This window comes from Sus scrofa, chromosome 14 (genome assembly GCF_000003025.6).
Source record: "Sus scrofa isolate TJ Tabasco breed Duroc chromosome 14, Sscrofa11.1, whole genome shotgun sequence".
NCBI classification, from domain to species: Eukaryota; Metazoa; Chordata; class Mammalia; order Artiodactyla; family Suidae; genus Sus; species Sus scrofa.
Window position 1 is genome coordinate 137,488,933 of NC_010456.5, and position 18,913 is coordinate 137,507,845.

Below are 18,913 nucleotides of genomic sequence, written 5' to 3' on the forward strand. Positions count from 1 at the left end.
GTGGCTCTTGGCCCAGGTCCCGGGTCCCTCCGCAGACAGTCGGGGGCCCTCACCCTGGCTGCCCCTGCGGCGCCCTGCTGTCTCAGCAAGTTTGGCCGTCAGGGTTAAAATGGGTTTGGAAAAAAACAAACGCCAAGCAAGAAGTGATTATCTTCATCTACTGCGGAGGGAGGCGTGTTTAGCTTTTTTTGAGAGCCACAGAGGTTTATTCCAAATTCTCACGGTCAGCGAATTCTAAGTGTTGTGCTGGAGATGCGGGCCGTGGCCTCCAGTCTCTCCTGGCGCAGAAGCTGGTGAAAATCGGTAACGAGCGCCACCAAGAGAGGTATCCCTTCCGCTCAGAATCCTCAGGCCCAAGGATGTCCCCCACCGCCGGGTACCACGCTGGGACAGTCCCCCGGGGGAGGTTGTCCTGCGGTGTTTACCTCTGGCTTCATACCTTTTGCTACCGTGGTGATGAAGGAGTCACCGTTTCTGCTCGTGTCTGTATTTCACAGCACAGCTTGCTTCTCTCCAACCTGCTCCGGAAAATGCTGAACATCGGCTTAGCCTGTCAACCCGAGAGGCCGCTATTTGAACAAATGCTCACGGAAACCAGGAGTGCCAGCCCTGCCGGGGGTGCCCTGCCTGCCCGCCCACCGTGCTGTCTTCTCCCTGGGACCCGCCTTTTCTATGAGCTTCGGTCATGGCAGCGGCGTCCCAACACCCTAAACCTCTTCTGAGAAAAGCCATTTTTGCGCACATGGGAGGGTGTTTTTTTTTGGTTGTTTATTTTTGTTTTTGAGCCTAATAGTTCTGGTGTTCCTGCTATGGCATAGGCCGCAGCTGCAGCTCAGATTTGATCCCTGGCCTGGGAAATTCCATATGCAGCAGGCGTGGCTAAAAAAAGAGAAAAAAAAAGTCTAATAGTTCTGGTGAACTAACAACGTCAAAAGTGCTTCAAAGAAAAATAAATAGAACATTAAGTGTGCATTTCTAGCCTAAAAAACCCCCAAACCTTGGAATAATTGGTTTATTTCTACTTTGGAGGGGTTTTTTTTAAAGGTATTTCTTACTTAGTGACCGTCAGGGTTAAAATGGGTTTGGAAAAAACCCAAATATTTCTATTTGGCCATGCCCGTGGCATATGGAAGTTCCTGGAGCAAGGATCGAACCCGTGCCACAGCATTGGTGCAAGCCACTGAAGTGACAATACTGGATCCTTTACCCGCTGTGCCACAAGAGAACTCTTTGGGTGTTCTTAGAAATAGAGAGCCTCCAAATGCATGTGAGGGCACCTCCTGCCTCTCTGCTCGTGGAGGCTGTGGGAGGGGTGGGGGCAGAGGGGTTTGGAGATGCGTCTTAGGGACTCGGTAAACGTGCCCATCGCGCTCATCCTGCTTGCAAAGTACTTGGTGATTGTTTCCGTTTCGAATGCCTTCCCTTTTTAAGAAAAATATCCTGTCGATTTTTCATTGTGCAAAAATCGCTTCTCTCTCTCTTGCCAGTATGTGAATGCTTTAGATGGAGGTTTAAAGAGATAACCTTGCAATTTTCTAATTGGAACTCTGAGGATAAGCACTCCTTGGGGCCCTGTGATGATGCAGAAATTACACCTTGGCCTCATGTTCTTAGATTTACTGGACATGCCAACTGGAGTGGTCCATGGGTTCATGGTCTGCCGTGGAACCGTCTGGAAGAAAATACACCCGGCTGTGTGGGGAGGAGCAGGGTATTCAGACTGGGCTCGGCGTCGGGGCCCAGCTCTTCTCCTCCGACTTCCCTGTGCCGGGAAGGCGGTGAGAGTGGGCAGGTGGCCCGTCAGTCTTGGCTGAGCCGGGCAAGTCTTGGGAGACACGGCTCAGACCCTGTGAGGACCAAGCCGGTGCCCTGGTGCTCACGATGCTCGTGACGAAAATGCGCTTGATGTGTGCTTTCATGTTGTGGTTCCGGGAAAGTCCTCCTGTAAGGGGCGCCCTCTCTGGTGCTGTCTCTCCTTGCTGCTGCCTAGCCTTGGCAGTGGGGGCCCCCTTGACAGTCCCTGGACCTCCTCCCCTCCTGATAGCAAACGCCTACGGGTGCATCCTACCTGCCTGGCACTTGAGGCAAGGCCAGTGAGGTCTCTGCAGGCAGGCTCCCTGCAGGGGACCCACAGGAGGCACCAGCCTGCCCAAGCCTCGTTCCCGTGAGGAGGGACAGGGCTGGGGAGGTTCCCCCCCACACACACAGAGAAGGACCAGGACCTCCTCTGCGGGCTCATCCCCCTGGACAACTGTGCTTTTATGTCTCAGAACCCAGTTTATCCAGTATGAGGCTTGAAACTTTCTGATTTTTCCTTCCCCTGCTAGTGATTTATTAAGATGTGCCTGCAGTCCTTACCTCAGAGGAGTTTTCTATCTGCCAGTTGTAAATATGAGGTATGCAAATGCAGCCAGCCATTCAGGCGGTATCCACAATCTTTTGACGTGGTCACCCAATAAATTAGACACAGGTTCATGTTAGGAAGTGTCGGTCTTCACAGGTCCTGGGCAACCCCGTTGTAGCCTTTCGCTGCCCTCTTACAGGTGTCTGGGTAGGAGGGGTACTCAGCAGCCCATCAGAGGGTGCAGGGCTGGCTGCCCTCCTGCAAACGCCCCAGGCAAGGGGCTCATCCTGCAGGTGGCAGGTTTGAGCAGAAAGAGCAGCCTGTAAATCTGGTTCATAGAAATAAACAAGTTGTCTCATTTGCCCCCCACCCTCCTCCCTCCATCCGATGTTGGTGACAGAAAGAAGACAGAGAGCCTTAATAGAGAGTGATAATTTTTACCTTATTACTAAATGGGTTTGACCTGGCCTGGTCGCCTCTTTGAAAATAGGTCCATGGAGCAGCAGGCATGCTGAAAAGTTTATACTTTGGGGAGCTGATTGACAAGCTGGAAGCAGTGAAAGGGCAAGTTACGAAAATAGATAGTGCCGGTTGCCGGGCTTTAGCTGCTGGACTGCACGGAGACATGCACTGTCAATTAGAGCCTCTTGGGCTGCCTGTTTGTAGAGGGCGTGGGGCCAGGTGGGGCAGGCTGGGGGCTGAGAAATCTGCCCCTTGGACTCATTTTATCCTTCTGTCACCAAGGGGATGAAGCTGATATTGAGCCAGATAAAGCACTGTCTCCACTCTGGAATACTGATGTATAGGAGCTATGAGAGCCTGTCCACCTGCACACTTCCGATCAAGGCAGGCACCCCTGCAGGCCAGCCCCGATCTGGGGGCCTGAAATGGTCTCCAAACACCTACATTCCGTCTCAAAATGTTTGCCTAGCAAATGGCACTAAATACTCATCTGCAGAGTGGAGCTAATACCTCAAACGCCATTGGTGGAGGCAAGACCCATGGAACTTGGGGGGACAGTCAAGGAAGGGTGAGCGTCCTGGGTACAAGCTTGCTGGCATCTTAGTCACTTAAATGAAGGGGCTGGGACAGAAAGAATGAAACTCAAAATGAGCCAGGTGCTTTGTTTGCTTTGAAAGTGTTCTTCAAATGAAGTCATTTGATGCAAGCTGGAGACAGCAGAGTCTTTTAAGTTTGCATTTATAAGAGAAGAGAATGTATTTGCAGCTGAGGAGGGAGGTGAATTTGACCATGAGGCTATGTGTCAACTCCAAGGCAGTGATGAAATAATTGCAAGGCAGTTTTGCAGGAAGATTTAAAAACATCTTCAGAAATATTCACTTAATTTGAAAAAGCGTAGCAAAACCACAGCTAGCAGAAGAAAGGAAATAGGAGGAGGGCAAAGATGAAATAGAGGATAGAAAATAGAGAAATTAATAAAGCAAAATGTTGGTTCTTTGAAAAGATAATCAAAATTGATGAACATTTAGATGGATGGACTAAGAAAAAAGAGAAGACTCAGATATTGAAGTGAGAAATGAAAATGGGGGTTTATTACTGATTCCACAGAAATAAAAAGGATTATAAAATACTACCATGGACAACAGTGCACCAATAAATTGCATAAGGCAGATGAAATAGATGAATTCCTGGATACACAAAACCTACCAAGACTAAATGATGAAGAAATAGAAAATTTGAATAAATCTATAAGTAATAAAGAGAGGGAATCAGTAATCAAAAATCTCCAACAAAGAAAAGCCATGAACTTGATGTCTTCGGTGGTGACTTGTAGCAAACGTTTAAAGAACTAATACCAATTCTTCTCAAACTTTCCCAAAAATTAAGTCAAGGGAACACTCCCAAACTCATTCTATGAGTCCAGCATTGCCCTGATACCAAAGCCAAAGACTCAACAAGAGATGACAACTACAGACCAATATCCTTAATAAGCATCGATGCAGGGAGTTCCTGCTGTGGCTCAGCAGGTTAAGAACACGACTAGTATCCCTGAGGATGTGGGTTTGATCCCTGGCTTTGCTCAGTAGGTTAAGGATCTGGCATTGCCATGAGCTGCAGTGTAGGAGCATGCCGTGAGGCTTGCTGTAGCTGGGGCGTAGGCCAGCAGCTGCAGCAGCTCTGATTTGACCCCTAACGTGGGAATTTCCATATGCTGCAGGTGTGGCCCTAAAAAGCAAACAAACAAACAAATCCCAAAACCAAACCAGAACATCAACAACAACAAAAAATTGATGCAAAAACTCTCAACAAAATACTGGCAAACTGAACTTGGTGGTGTAATGAAAGGATTAGATACCATGATTGACAAGTAGAATTTGGAATGCAAGGAAGGCTCGACAGATGGAACTCAGTCAATGCAACTGTCTCCATTAACAGAATGAAGGGAAAAATCCACATGACCGTCTTAACTGATACGGAAATTTCACAGAATTCAGCATTGTCACGATTAAAATTTCTACAAACTGGGAATAGAAGGAAACTACAGCAACATGATAAAAAGCCATATGGGACCCCAGCTCCACTTACTGTCTGTGTGGCTTGGCCAAGCTCCTCTGGGCCTCAGTTTCCTCACTTGTAAACGAGGCTGATAATACCTCCTATTTCAGGAGGGAACTGTGAGGATTAAATGAACGTAAACTCAGTTAACACGAGAGGTACTAACTCTGTGTGTTATGTACATGTGTGAGCAATGCTCAGTTATATATACTCATTGCTATACATTTGTAAACCTACCTGAGTATTTGTTATAGATTTATAATGCTCACTATATACTATTTATATAAACATTTAATTCTGTGCATATAGGATTTTATACATATCACTGTATAAAATGATACTTATATTTAAATATACAGATAACTATAGTTTTATATATTGCATAAAACTCGATGCAATATGAATATATTGCAAAATATAAAGCACATATAAAATCATAGATATTTTTGTGTGCACATTAAAATATATGTATGTATACATGTATGTATCCCTAAGTGTGTTTGCGTATATGTAGTTCCATGTCATGAGTAAAACGTGCTAACGGGGCTCATCCCTGGCAGGATTTCATAAGTTCTTTTAATATTTAATAGTCACTTAATCCTATGCTGTAGCGCCTGGCACCTGAGAAGCACTCTGCATTAACTCTTGCTGTTGTTAACCCCTTGCTTTTTAAGTGGGGCTCTGTCCTCCCTTTGCTCAGACTCCCTCAGTGCTTTCCCGTGTCCCTCAGAATGAAAGGCAGCCACTCGCTCCCGCCCCATCCCTGCCCCCACCTGCACAGCCCACGAGGTGCGCTGCCTCTGTCACCTGGCCCTGCTGCCTCTCAGACGTTGCCTCCTGCCGCTTTTCCTGTGTTGCTCCGATTCACCCTCCAGCAGCCTGGTGTGTCCCTCTGGCCTCAGGCCCTTTGCCCATGCCGCTTCTGCTGAACTGCTTGCGACCTCAATTCTCTGCTCCACGTCACCTTATCAGGGACACCTTCCCAGCGCCCAATCTCAGAGCACTGCCATTCATCCCCCTCTCTTTTTCTGCAGCCCATTTGGAGGCCCTTGTGGTCAGACGCAGTGTCCACGGCTGAGGACACCCCACCTGGCAGGGGAGCTCCCTGCGACACACGGCACCTCTGGGATGTGTGCAGGGTGCATGGCTGCATCAAAGACGCTGGACACAGTGTGCCCGCACGGGCAGTGCTCACCTCTCGGCAGGAGGCTTTTGTAAGTTCTTTTCATTTAGTGTTTTGTATGCATTTGGTTCATCATTTTATTTGTTACACTGAATGCAAAAAAGAAAAGAAAGTTACTTTTTTTTTGCTTTTGCTTTTTAGGGCTGCACTCGGGGCATATGGAAGTTCCCTGGCTAGGGGTCAAATTGGAGCTGCAGCTGCCGGCCAACCCCACAGTTCATGGCAATGCTGGACCCTTAACCCACTGAGAGAGGGCAGGGCCCTCACCCATGGATGCCAGTCGGATTTGCTTCCACTGCGACAGGAACGCTGACAGTTACTTTTAGAACTGGGTTGAGGAAAGGGGTCTGCTTGGGACCAGAGGGCTAGTCATCTAGTCACGGCGTCGTTCTAACCTCAGAGCCGTGAGTTCACCTCACCGTGGACGTGGGCTACAGACCGTGTCTTATTCCGAAGCTATTTCTATCCTCTCAGATGGACATTTTATTAGAGCAACTTCTGGTTTTTGCTGTGTGTTTAACTAATTGGATCTTGGCTTCCCATCCGCATGGAAATCCTGGTCTTGAAACAGAGATAACTGGGAACGAAACGGGGGAAAGTTTACTGAATCTTGTCTCTTGTTCAGTTGTCTGCACCTGACACACGGGGCTGTGTGAGGCGTGGGGGTGAGGTTAACGGCAAACAACGAAGCCGAGTGGAGAGAGAATGTTCCGGAGCTGGTGAAACTGCACCTGCCTAGAGCTCAGTTCATTTTGGCAGGTGTCAGAACTCTTGGCAAGATGGCTCCGTCATTTGCTGGGTCCTTGTTAAGGAATTATTAAACAATTCAAGCCGTGACAGGAGAGCATTAAACTCAGGAGCAGCCTTTTCCAAGGGACAGGATCCTGACTCCTGGTGGGTGAACTGGAGGCCAAAGGGCAGCTATCCCTTGGCTGAGAGTGGAGGTGAGATACAGGTGCTGCGTGCCGTGGCATCGGAGTGTGCCTGGAAGAGAATGGCCACTGACCTTCGGGTAGAATCCATTCGTTTTCCTGACTTACGGGGTGGGATGGAGCTGAACGCTGCTTGACGGAGAAACGGCCCCTCTGGGCTGGTAACAAAATGGAGGTTGTCCTGGTCAAGCTGGACGGCTTGTCAGGGCTTGTGCCACCACTGCCGGGTGTGGGTGTGGCCTGCAGTCACTGCCACGTCCACTTAGGGGAAGCAAGGAGGCAGGACATGGTCTCTCACAGGCATCTGCCAGTCCCAGCGCCAGGGAGGCAGGAATGGACAGTGTCGCGCAGGGGATACGGGAAAGGGGTGCCGACCCGCCTGCAAGAGAGTGGTCGTGGCAACCAGGGAGGGAGATGATTAAGTCCAGGAGAACCGCGGAGAGAGCACTGGGCCGGGCCTGGCCCTTAACCCCTTCTGCCATCCTAAGCATGTGCTCCGACTTCCAGGAGTTGGGCTGCACTGTTTTGTGCTTCTCCCTCTCTCTCCGCTTCCCATTTCCCTCTGTTCTCTTTAATTACTATGTTTTGGCCCTTTCTGGCTTAATTGCACAGTGTCTGTCATGGGGCGGCTGCTCATTAATAGGCCGCTTTCTTCGGTTCTTCTTCAGCAAAAGATGATCCATGACCCGCTCCCAGCGTGAGCCTTTGCAGAGCTGGTTTCGGTTCCAGATGACTTGCCAAGTTAGCCGTGCTGGCCGGCCTGGTGAGCCGTCCGCCCGGAATGCTGCTCGCACGCGAAGCTAATTAGCGAGGAGCGCTCCGCCCGTTCACACGGGGCATCAACGTTTCACGGCTTCTCTCCGAGGGACGGGCTCCTTCCAAGGCCCCTTTCATGTCTTCTCCTCTTGCGCTTTACCGAGAGAGAGTGCCTCTCCCTCCCACCGGGCCCCCTAGCCCACTCGCCCCCGAACCACATCACGGCCAAGGTTCCCACCTGCCGCCAAGCCGTGGCCTGGCTCTTTGGACACCAAGACAGCCCTACAGTGTGCCCACTCCGGGCTCCACCAGGTTGTGGTAGGAGGGGCTTAGCTGCGACGGAGGGTGCCGTGTGCTTTGTGTCACTGCTGGGCTGATGGTTTCCACCCATGGGCATCTTAGAAAGAGGAAATGGCTCATTTTTTGGATCTTTCAAAGGAGGTCTAGCCAAGGGGGTGTGTGTGTGTGTGTGTGTGTGTGTGTGACTGGGACACTTTGCTGTGCAGCAGACATTGGTGCTACGCTGTAGATCAACCACACTTTAATTTTAAAAAGTGAAGAAGAAGAAGTCTGACCACGATGCGGTACCACCTCACACCCATGCAGATGGCTACTGTCCCCGGAAGAAAAGAAGTGGGGTGGGGACCGGAGAACCCGTAACCCCTGTGCACTGCGGATGGAGGGGGAAGAGGTGCAGAGGCTGCGGGAAATGTATGGCGGTTCCTTAAAAAATTAAGAATAACGCGGCCACAGGATGTAGCAGTTGACCTTCTGCGTGTGTCCCCCAAAGATCTGAGGGCAGCCGCGAGTAGCTGTTGGGCCACTACGTTCATGGCAGCGTTGTTCAGAGCAGCCAGAAGATGGAAGCAGCCCAGGGCTCCATCAGTGGATGAACAGATGAGCAAAATGTGGGCTACATGTAAAAAGGAATAAATTCGGCCTCAGAAAGATAGGAAATTCTGACACAGGAGACCACCCGGATGGACCTGGAGGCCATTATGTCAGGTGACGTAAGCCAGTTTTATAAAAGGACAAATGTTCTGTGCTTCTGCTGATGGACGGTCTCTAGAGCAGTGGGCTTCATAGGGACGGAAAGTAGAAGGGTGGCTGCCAAGGGCCGTGGAGAAGGGGAGAGGGAGCTGTTGGTGATCGGGTACAGAGTCTGTCTCAGTTCTGCAAAATGAGAAGAGTTTTGGAGATGGGGGCTGAGGATGTCTGTGCAGCCACGTGCCTGGTGCCCCCGAGAGCGCTTAGGGCGGAGCATCCGCCGCATTGGTATCGCAGTGCAACTGAAGACACCCGAGGGCCGGGAGAAATCCTTATAAGAAATACCGTAAACGAATACGAATTAGGAGACACTGGAGCTCGGCAGACCGTCTCGGCATCGGATGAAAATCTGCCTCTCATGTCAGTTATTAATAAAAATCCCCCAGAGAGTCTGTTCGTGACCGAGAGGGAACCGGGGAGAGGATGGGAGGTCACGGGACATCTGGCCTTGCCAGGACCGTGTGTCCCTGGGCCCTGCCCGGGAAGGGGCTCCGTGCCGGCTGGTGGCCTCGCTCCTGGGCACGGAGGGCGCCGGGCAGCCTGGCCTCGGGCTCGCCAAGAGTCCAGGCGGTCCCGGAGATTCATCTGCTTTCTGGCACCTGCTGCCGTGTGCCCAGCCAGCCCTGCCCTCGGTCAGCCCCGGTCGGGAACCCAACCTGGTTCCGTTTTCAGTTTTGGAAGCGTTGTTGTGGATTAAAATCTGGTCAAATGATGGGAAGAGTCAGAGTGAACAGCTGCTCTGTACCCGCCGTCCTGCCAAGGCCTAAATGAGCCTTCAGGCCGCTTCAGAGTGATGAGGGCTCGGCTCCCAGCAGGAGTGCGGCCCCCCCGCCACGCGCCCCGGAATAGCAGGGTGTCCAGAGGGACCGTGTAGCTCGGGGAGGACCTGTCCCCCCAGAGCCGGTGTCCGTGGCCCGTGGGTCCAGGTGGAAACCTGAATGGCCGAGTGTCGGATCAAACTTTAAGGGCTTAGCAATAAAGACAGGTGACAAACCTTGCCGCTTCCTAATTAGCTGGTTAATCTACTCGGCTCTTTGTTAAAAGGTCCCCAGGGACACAGCACACAGAGCCCCCGGCCCTGGTCTGTTGCAGGCGTGTTTTCTTCACTTCCTGAGTGTCCACCTCTTGCCTGTAAAGGTCACCTTCACGGGGACAGTCTGGAGAAGCACAGGGCTCTCTGGGGTGCAGGCCGAACGCGGAACCTCAGCATTGTCTTCTGACCCACTTCGGGGGGTCCGCTGGTAGGGTGGGCGGGTAGCAGAAAATGAAGTCTTCGTGGTGGGCTCGGCCTCCGAGCCAAAGCCGTGGCGGGAATCGTCAGCACGCCTTGACCTCGGCCGGGCCGGGCGGGTCCGCGTGGCACAGGCAGCGAGCCCACCCTTGCCAGGCCTTCTCAGAGGGCCTCGGGAAACTCCCTCTTTGCAGGCTGTGCGGAGCGGGACGTGGGCCTCTGATGGGGGCACCGTCTGCTCCAGGAAAGGAAGCCCGCCCTCGGGATGAAGCATCCAGCGTGTCGCCTGAGTGCCGGCCTGGCTCCAGGCGGGGGCTGCTTCTCTTGGCTGGCGCAGGACAGCGGGGAGGGGTGTGCAAGAGAGAAGGAGCTGAGCGGAGGGGGAGACGCTGAGGGGAGGGAGGAGCGGGCTGCTGGCATCTGTCACCATCAATGCCAGACACCTTGGGATATTGAGGTACAGGTAGAGCTGCCCTCCTTGTTCAGCTTTATCTGTGCAATAACACTCGCGGATAATTAAAGCATGTATGTTTCTGGAGTTCCTCCTGGAGCACTGCAGGTTAAGGATCCGATTTTGTCTCTGGAGTGGCTGGGATTTGATCCCTCGTCTGGGAATTTACATATGCCAAGGGTGTGGCAAAAGAAAACAAACGTATTTTTCTGTTCTTTTCACACGAAGATGTTAATCTGGGATTTTCCCTCTATTCTTTTTGTTGTTGTTTTTCTATGGCCACATCTGTGGCAGAAGGAAGTTCCCCGGCCAGGAACTGAGTCAGAGCCTCAGCTGTGACGTACACTGCAGTTGCAGCAACCCGGGTCCTTCAACCCACTGGGCTGGGCCAGGGCTTGAACCCACACCTCTGCAAAGACCCGAACCACTGCCGTCGGATTCTTAACCGTGTGCCACAGTGGGAACTCCTTCCCTTCTATTCTTTATTTGTATATTTACCTGGTAACATAAATGTTTTGTAGACTATTATGCTTTCTTAACATGAGATAATGATAAAAAAAATTTGCTATTATGCTAACATACAGATGGCTGCAAAAGTTCTATCCATTTGACATACTCTATTTAGCAGTTCTCTCTTTGGTGTCTATTGTCTGTCCAGGGCAACTGGGGAATAAGATGACAGCGTGTGTTGAGACAGTCCTGGGTGCCTTGACTCTGGGCCTGTGTCTCAGGAACCACAGTCAGAGTTTAGGGCCAAGATCGGTCCGGAAGGTGGAATGGGCTGAAGGCTCACAGCTCATCCGAAGAGAAGCTCGAGGAAAGAGGTGATCCCGGGGGACAGTGAAGCTAGGGGTTTTCGTGCCCCATCCTGGAAAGCTTTCAAGGATAGCCAACTCCGCAGAGACGCTGCTTGAGGAAATTTTGGTTAAACTGGGCTTACCACTCAGGGTCCTGGCGGAAAGCAGCTTGCACACTCAAATCGAGCAATTTCAGGAAGACATGGGAAAGGGATTGTCTGCAGAGGTGTGAGGAAGGCATTGGGAAAAATCACAGAGGCTGAGGTGTCACCCCCTCGGTCTGAAGGCCCAAGACTTGGAGGAAGACGCTTGTGTGACAGGTACCTCCTTCCAGAAAGTGTGGCCTTCAGCGAGGTCAGCCACGCCATGAGACCCGGCAGGATGGAGGGGACGGCAAAACAGGTCCCAGCTTCACTTGCTTTGCTCACCTCTTCTGATCTCCTTCCAATTATCTCATAGATGAACCCAGCCCGGAGCCAGAGTGTAAGGACGCCCACGTACGTCGACCAACCTAAGCCCGGCTCCGTGGGCAGAGCTAGGGAGGAGAAGGCTGGAGAACGGATAGCATGTGCAAAGGCAAGAGAAAGATTTCCCTGGGTTGGCACAAAGTGACTCATTTTCCACCAGGGGTTATTGTAAGCCACTGTGGCCGACCCACGCCAGAAATCCTGTCCATGTGCAATGGCGCAAAGAAGTGGAGTGGTTTTGTTTCCATTTGCCTTTCTAAAAATTATCAGTTGATTTCGACCTACTCGTAGAGAAGCATTTGGGACTGGAAAGGGCAAACAGGTGTCCTTCACGTCTCAAATCATTTAGCAGCTGGCAGGGAGCTCCTGCACCAGAGCATGACTTCCTTGAAGGTCGAAGCTGGTGCTGCCTTATTTCTGGACCTCTAATTCTAGACATAGGGCCTGGCACAGAGCAGGTGCAAAGGAGTATCTGCTCAACGGAGATGGAAGAATAATGACGGGAGGACCCAGGCCTCGAATGAAAAACGCAATCAGGAAATACATGCAGGACTCATAAGCCTTTCAAGATGACAAATGGTAACAACAAAAAAAATGCCAAGGTAGGTCACATGGTTCTTCAGAAAAATTTTAAAAAGGAATCTATTAGAAATGACCTATGAAACATGCAAGGCTTTGCATTTAGCTTTGATGCCTTTGTAGAGCAGAGAAAGGCAGTTGGCAAGGTTACTGCTCAGACAGAGGCTTAGTTATTTTATGTCGGCTCTAAGAGCCAGCAGCTCCAGCCCTTGCGGCCTCCTAAACTGGCCACAACACAAAATTTGGGTGATCCTGGTTTTCTGTAACACAAATGCCCACCACTGCTCTGTGTGTAAGAGCGAAGGCATGGCCGTGACTCGTCAGGCTTTTTTGGTTATAATTTGAATTCCTGCTTCGGCTCCGGTTCTGCATCTACCAATACACTTCTCTAGTCCGGTCACTTTGGCATCCCAGCAAACCTGTCTCCTCTCCCTAATCATCATACCTCAAGCTCGCCTCTGGGTGAGTATACCCACCAAATGGTCAGCCAGCATATCTGGGAGAAACATCTGCTTTAGGCTAAACCAGGCAGCACATCTCGTCTCCCCGGATGCAGGACTTGGTTTAGGAACAGGTGTCTGACACAGTCAGGCTGATGAGGACCAAGACCTGTTCACGGGACCCTGACCGAGATACTGGTAGACAGCAGGGCGTCCTGTGTTCTGAGGATGTGGTCCTGCAGCTGGCAAGGACCCTGTGGGAAGGCTGAGAATCAAGCCAACCCAGGAAAGCAGGATTGAGTGAGGCGGCCTGGTGGTGGCACCACCCAAGCCCCGGGCCCGTCAAAGGCACCTCTGCACCCTCTGCTCTGTGACGCAATTCTTCCTTTGTTCAGCCGAAGGCTGTTCCCATTTTGTGTCTTGTTCTTTCAGTCGGAAGAGAGGTCACGAAGGCAGGTGCAGTTGGAAGCGGGACCGTCAGGGGCTGATCACTGTATCCTCCGTGTCTCATGTTTTATGATCTGAATTAAATGTTAGGTACGAAAAGTACGCCCCTCCCGTCCCGCCAGTGGGGTGGGGTTGCCCTGCTGAGGGAGGAGGGTTCGTATCCCTTCTCCGCACAGCGGGCGGTGATGACCCACTCGTGTGAGAGCTTGGCTGCGGCCACAGACAAGGGTAAAGGGCACTCGAGGGAAGCTGAAGCTCCAGGCGAGCGACGCCCTAACCGCAGAGCCCCAGCAGACTTGCATGCCGAGGGCTGGCTTTGGCTAACATGTCTTAGACTTAAGGCGAGGTCAGCCAGAGCCAGAGCACCAAGTGAGAGGTGAGGTCAGACATAACGAGGCAGGCTGCGGTCCAGTTAAACAAGTCTACACATTCATTTAAGACTTTTATTTGTCTCATGTGATGGCTGCACCCACGGCCGATGGATGTTCCCGGGCCAGGGACTGCATCTGAGCCACAGCGGCGACCCACGTTGCCGCTGTGGCTGCCGGATCCTTTAGCCCACTGTGCTGGGTGGCAGATCAAACCCACACCTCGGCAGCGACCAGAGCCACCGCACTCAGATTCCTAACCCACTGCACCACGGTGGGAACTCCAGGTCTGTGTACTTACGACAGAAAGTCCAAGGTCAGATTCTTCCCAGTCCTGTGAGCTCCCTGGACCTCAGGCCCTTCTCTCACAGAAAGTGAACAATAATGGCTTTATCTTGAAAGTTTGCTACTTGTGAGGCTTCAAAGTAATTATGATTTATATAAGCCATGGTCGCAAAGCAGGTAGAGAGAAAGAAGGAATTCTGCCCACCCCATAGAACAGTTTGAAGGGGGACCCTCTTCTGTCTCCTCTCTGCTGTTTTATTTCATTTGTATTTTTATTACTGTTCTGAATTTATCTTTCTCTGCGGTTTTTTTTCCTTCCTTCCTTCCTTCCTTCCTTCCTTCCTTCCTTCCTTCCTTCCTTCCTTCCTCCCTGTCCTCCTCCCCCTCCTCCTCCTCCACCCTCCCCCTCCTCCTTCTTCTTCTTTTTTTTTCTTTTTCTTTTTTTAGGGCCATCCTTGCAGCATATGGAATTTCCCAAGCTAGGGGTCGAATTGGAGCTATAGCTGCAGGCCTACATCACAGCCACAGCAATGCAGGTTCTGAGCTGCATCTGGAGCCTACACCACAGCTCACGGCAATGCCAGATCCTTAACCCACTGAGCGAGGCCAGGGATGGAACCCACATCCTCATGGATTCTCGTGGGGCTCATGACCGCTGAGCCACAACGGGAAGTTCCATATCTTTCTCTTCTCTTGTTGACTTTGCTGAGGCGGCTGATACAGTTTCATTTTCCCCAGATCTTCTTGTATCCTTAAGAGGTTGCTGGGGAGAAGGGTGTCTCCATGGTGCGGCACAGGCTTTCGGGTGAACGAGGTCTTCCACCCACCCCAGTTCTGTGGGGCAATCGTTGGCATCCACCGCTGTGTGATGTAGGGGGTACAGCCTGATGGTTTGATTTGCACACACTGTGAAATGGTTATCACCGTAGGTTCAGCCGACATCCATCTTCTCACACAAAACCAAAAGGAAACAAATCAAGGAAAAGAATTCCCCTTGGAATGAGAACACTTAGGATTCGCTGTCTGGAGAGCTTTCCTGCGTATCACGCAGCAGTGTCACCTGTAGTTATCATGTTGTGCCTCTATTTCAAGGTAGTTGTGGACCTTCCAGCTAAAAGTCTGGACCTTTCGACCACCTTCCTCCAACCCCACAGTGCCCTCATGTCCTGCCTCTAATAACCATAACTATGATTTCTTTTTCTATGAGTTTTTTTATTTTTACTTATATTTATTTATTTTTTTGTCTTTTTGCCATTTCTTGGGCCCCACCCGCGGCACATGGAGGTTCCCAGGCTAGGGGTCCAGTTGGAGCTGTAGCCACCGGCCTACGCCAGAGCCACAGCAACACGGGATCCGAGTGGTGTCTGCAACCTACACCACAGCTCACGGCAACGCCGGATCGTTAACCCACTGAGCAAGGGCAGGGATCAAACCCGCAACCTCATGGTTCCCAGTTGGATTCGTTAACCACTGTGCCACGACGGGAACTCCTATGAGTTTTTGAGAGACTCCACATGTAAGTAGGATTATACCATATTTGTCTTTCTTTGACTTACTGCACGAAGCATCATGCTGCAAGTCCCACCCATGTTGCGGCCCATGGCGTGTCCCACTGTGTACAGATACACACCTTCTTCATCCACTCATCCACCGACAGGCACTTAGGTTTGACCCGTGTCTTGGCTCTTGCAGATAGTGCTGCCATGACCATGGGGTACAGATGTCTTTTTGAGGTGGCACTTTTGCTGCCTTTGGGTATATTCCCAGAAGTGAAGAGGTCGGATCACATGGCAGTACGACTTTCAGTTATTTGAGGAAGCGCCATACTGGTTTCCGTTGTGGCTGCACCAGTTTACACTTGCCCAAGCAATGCCCAGGGAGTCCCTCTTCTCCACTTCCTCGTCAACACCTCCCTCTTACCGTTTTGATGAGAGCCATTTTGAAAGTTGCAAAGTGACATCTCGCTGTGGTTTTGATTTGCCTTCCCAAATAACTGGAGATGCTGAGCATCTTTTCATGTATCTGTTGGCCTTTGGTGCACCTGTGGAGAAACGTCTATTCAGGACCTTTGGACGTTTTTAAATTGGGGTTTTTGTTTTATTTTTGTTTTTGGGGTTTTTTTTTGCTGTTGAGTTGTATGAGTTCTTACGTTTTGGATGTTAACTCCTTATCAGATACATTGTCTACAATTTTTTTCCCCCCACGACAGGTTGTCTTTTCACTTTTTTGATGGTTTCCTTTGCTGGGCAGAAGCTTTTCAGTTCGATATAGTCTCACATGTTTGTTTTTTTTATTTTGTGGCTTGGGCTATAGGTATCATGCTCAAAAAATCATTACCAAATGGGTAATGACCCACTACATGGGTCAGGGAGCTTTGTACCTATCTTATTTTCTAGGGGCTTCATCGTTTGGGGTTTTACATTTATGTCTTTAATCTAATTTGAGTTAAATTTTTGCCAGTGATGTCTAATATGGGTCCAGTTTCAGTCTTTTACATGTGAATATCTAATTACTCCAGCAGTGTTTATTGAAGAGACACTCTTTTCTCTATTGAGTACTCTTGACTCCTTTGTTGAGTATTAGTTGACCATGTATATTTAAGTTTATTTCCAAGACAAAAAAGAAAAAAAAAAGAAAAACAACCCTGAGTTCCTGTCGTGGCTCAGTGGTTAGCGAATCCGACTGGGAACCGTGAGGTCGTGGGTTCGATCCCTGACCTTGTTCAGTGGGTGAAGGATCCAGCGTTGCCATGGACTGTGGTGTAGGTCACAGACGCGGCTCGGATCCCATGTTGCTGTGGCTCTGGTGTAGGCTGGCAGCTGTAGCTCCGATTCCACCCCTAGCCTGGGAACCTCCCTATGCCGCGGGAGCGGCCTGAAAAAGACAAAAAGAAAAGTTTATTTCTGGGCTCTTCATTCTGTTCCATTTGTTTATTTATCTGTTTTTATGCCAGTTCCATACTACTCCGTGACTGTAGCTTTATGGGATAGCCTGAAAGTGTGATGTCCCCTGCTCTGTTCTTTCTGTGGATATGGAAGGTTTTTTGTGACTCCATATGAATTATAGGACTAGTTTTTCTATCTCTGTCAAGAAAGAAAAAAGAGGCCATTGAGATCTTGAAAGGGGGATTGGATCAAGTCTATCTATAGATGGCTTTTGCTGGTACTGATGGTTTCTTCCAGTCCTTGCACGCAGGCTACCTTTCCATTTAATTGGGTCTGCTTCGTTTTCTTTCATCCGTGCCTGGAGAGACCTCTCACCTCCTTCGTTAAACTCACTCCCAAGTGTTTTATTGTTTTTGATGCCATTGTCGAGGGGTGGGTGTCTTTATTTCCTTTTCAGAAATTGTGTCATTAGAAAAGTCTTCGCAGTGGGAGGGAGGGTGGGGCTGCCTGGGACTCTGAGGGCGCGCTCTTCCTGTAGAGTGCACAACGCTAGCGCCAGCGCAGGTGTAGATAGGCTGGACCAGCCCGGTGCCTCGCCCTGCTTCGGTGTGGAATGTTTATCTGCCTTTCAACTCAGTCGGGCTGCAGATGATGCACCCTGTGCCTCTTAATCCTCCTTGTGGGGCAAAATGCAGATGAAGCCGGCTTTGATGTCTTAGAGGCCTGAGAGCAGTTTCTGACTTTCTTCCCTGGAGCCAGAGTCTTCCAAACCTCAGCAGCAGGGAGACGGTCTCAGGAGCCTGGCTGGGAGCAGGATGCCTTTTCTTCAAGGGGGCGTTCATTACCGTTCATTACAATGGTAGATTGTCAGTGAGTATCCTTGACACTCCAGGACCGAAGAGAAGAGAGGTCTTTTTGGTTTTTGTTTTTAAAGCAGAGAGAAAGTTAGAAAGCAATCAGTATGCACTAATGAAGAATAATAATAATAACAACATTTTGAATGGGTGCCTAGAACGGGAGTGGATTCGGGCCCCTTGCCAAACTTGATAGCTCTGGTTGCTGTCTTTCAAGTGGTCGTGCATCCATTTTGCGAGATGACAGCGGGGTTCTGTTTTGAGACATTAATTGCCGACATTGTTTATTGACAGAGTTTTATAGCCTCACTTAGGCATCTGATTTCACACAACATCTGCTATTGATGTCACTGATGTAAGTAAGTAGAAAAGAGAGAGGAAAGGGAGTGGAGAAAATACAGATGTAAATTCCTCACTGCTACGGAGGGGGAGGGACAAAAGCGTCACCCTCGGACGTTCACCACCTTAGCAGCCATCGCACCGGGAATCAAACGCATGCCACACTGCCAAGTATCCCGGGCCGTCACATCTGCCGTCGCCACCTGTGATCATTTTCTTCCTCTTTTGCGCTAAATAATCAATTACAAGATTCTGGGTTTTTCTCCCCTCACTCATTTATTACTGGCTCCGGACCTTGCTTCCAGTGGTGCCAGAGCAAGACCACGAGAACTTTCTGCTTCAGAGGACAGGGTGGATGATGCGTGAATCCTTATGAGCTGAGCTAAGGATGGATGCAGCCATCGACAGAGTATGGGATACCTGTCTTGAGAATGGCTTTAAAAATGTAAAGCCTCGTAAAACGCAAGGCTTCTGAAGGTTTGAGGTTGAGCCAAGATCCGTCTGAGCTACTGTAGGGAGCGTTAAATTGTCACAAACTTTCTGGAGAGCAATTTGGCATCTGCATCTCCTTACTGTTTAACTCAGTATTTTCTGTTCCAGAAAAAGCCATCCTAAGAAAATGATCACCACCTGACATATTCTAGAAGCTCAAACTTGGTGAAGTGGATGAAAATGTGAAGAATTTTATGTACATATGTATGTATATATTTATATATATTGATTATTGTATATATGTATATACGGTATATATGACATATATGATGCAATTATATCATATATATATAAGCATTAACCTCTGCCAAAGGAAGCAATCTAAAAGTTCAGTGAAAGAGGAATCAGTAAATAACGGTGGAATATTATGCAAATCTACAAAAGGGAAGATGTTCTGAGCTGTGAACTGGGCTGGCCGTTTCCAATGACACTGATAAAATGTTAAGTTAAACAAAGAATAACAGAACTGTGTTTACTACAGCCTCAAGATATGCATGCA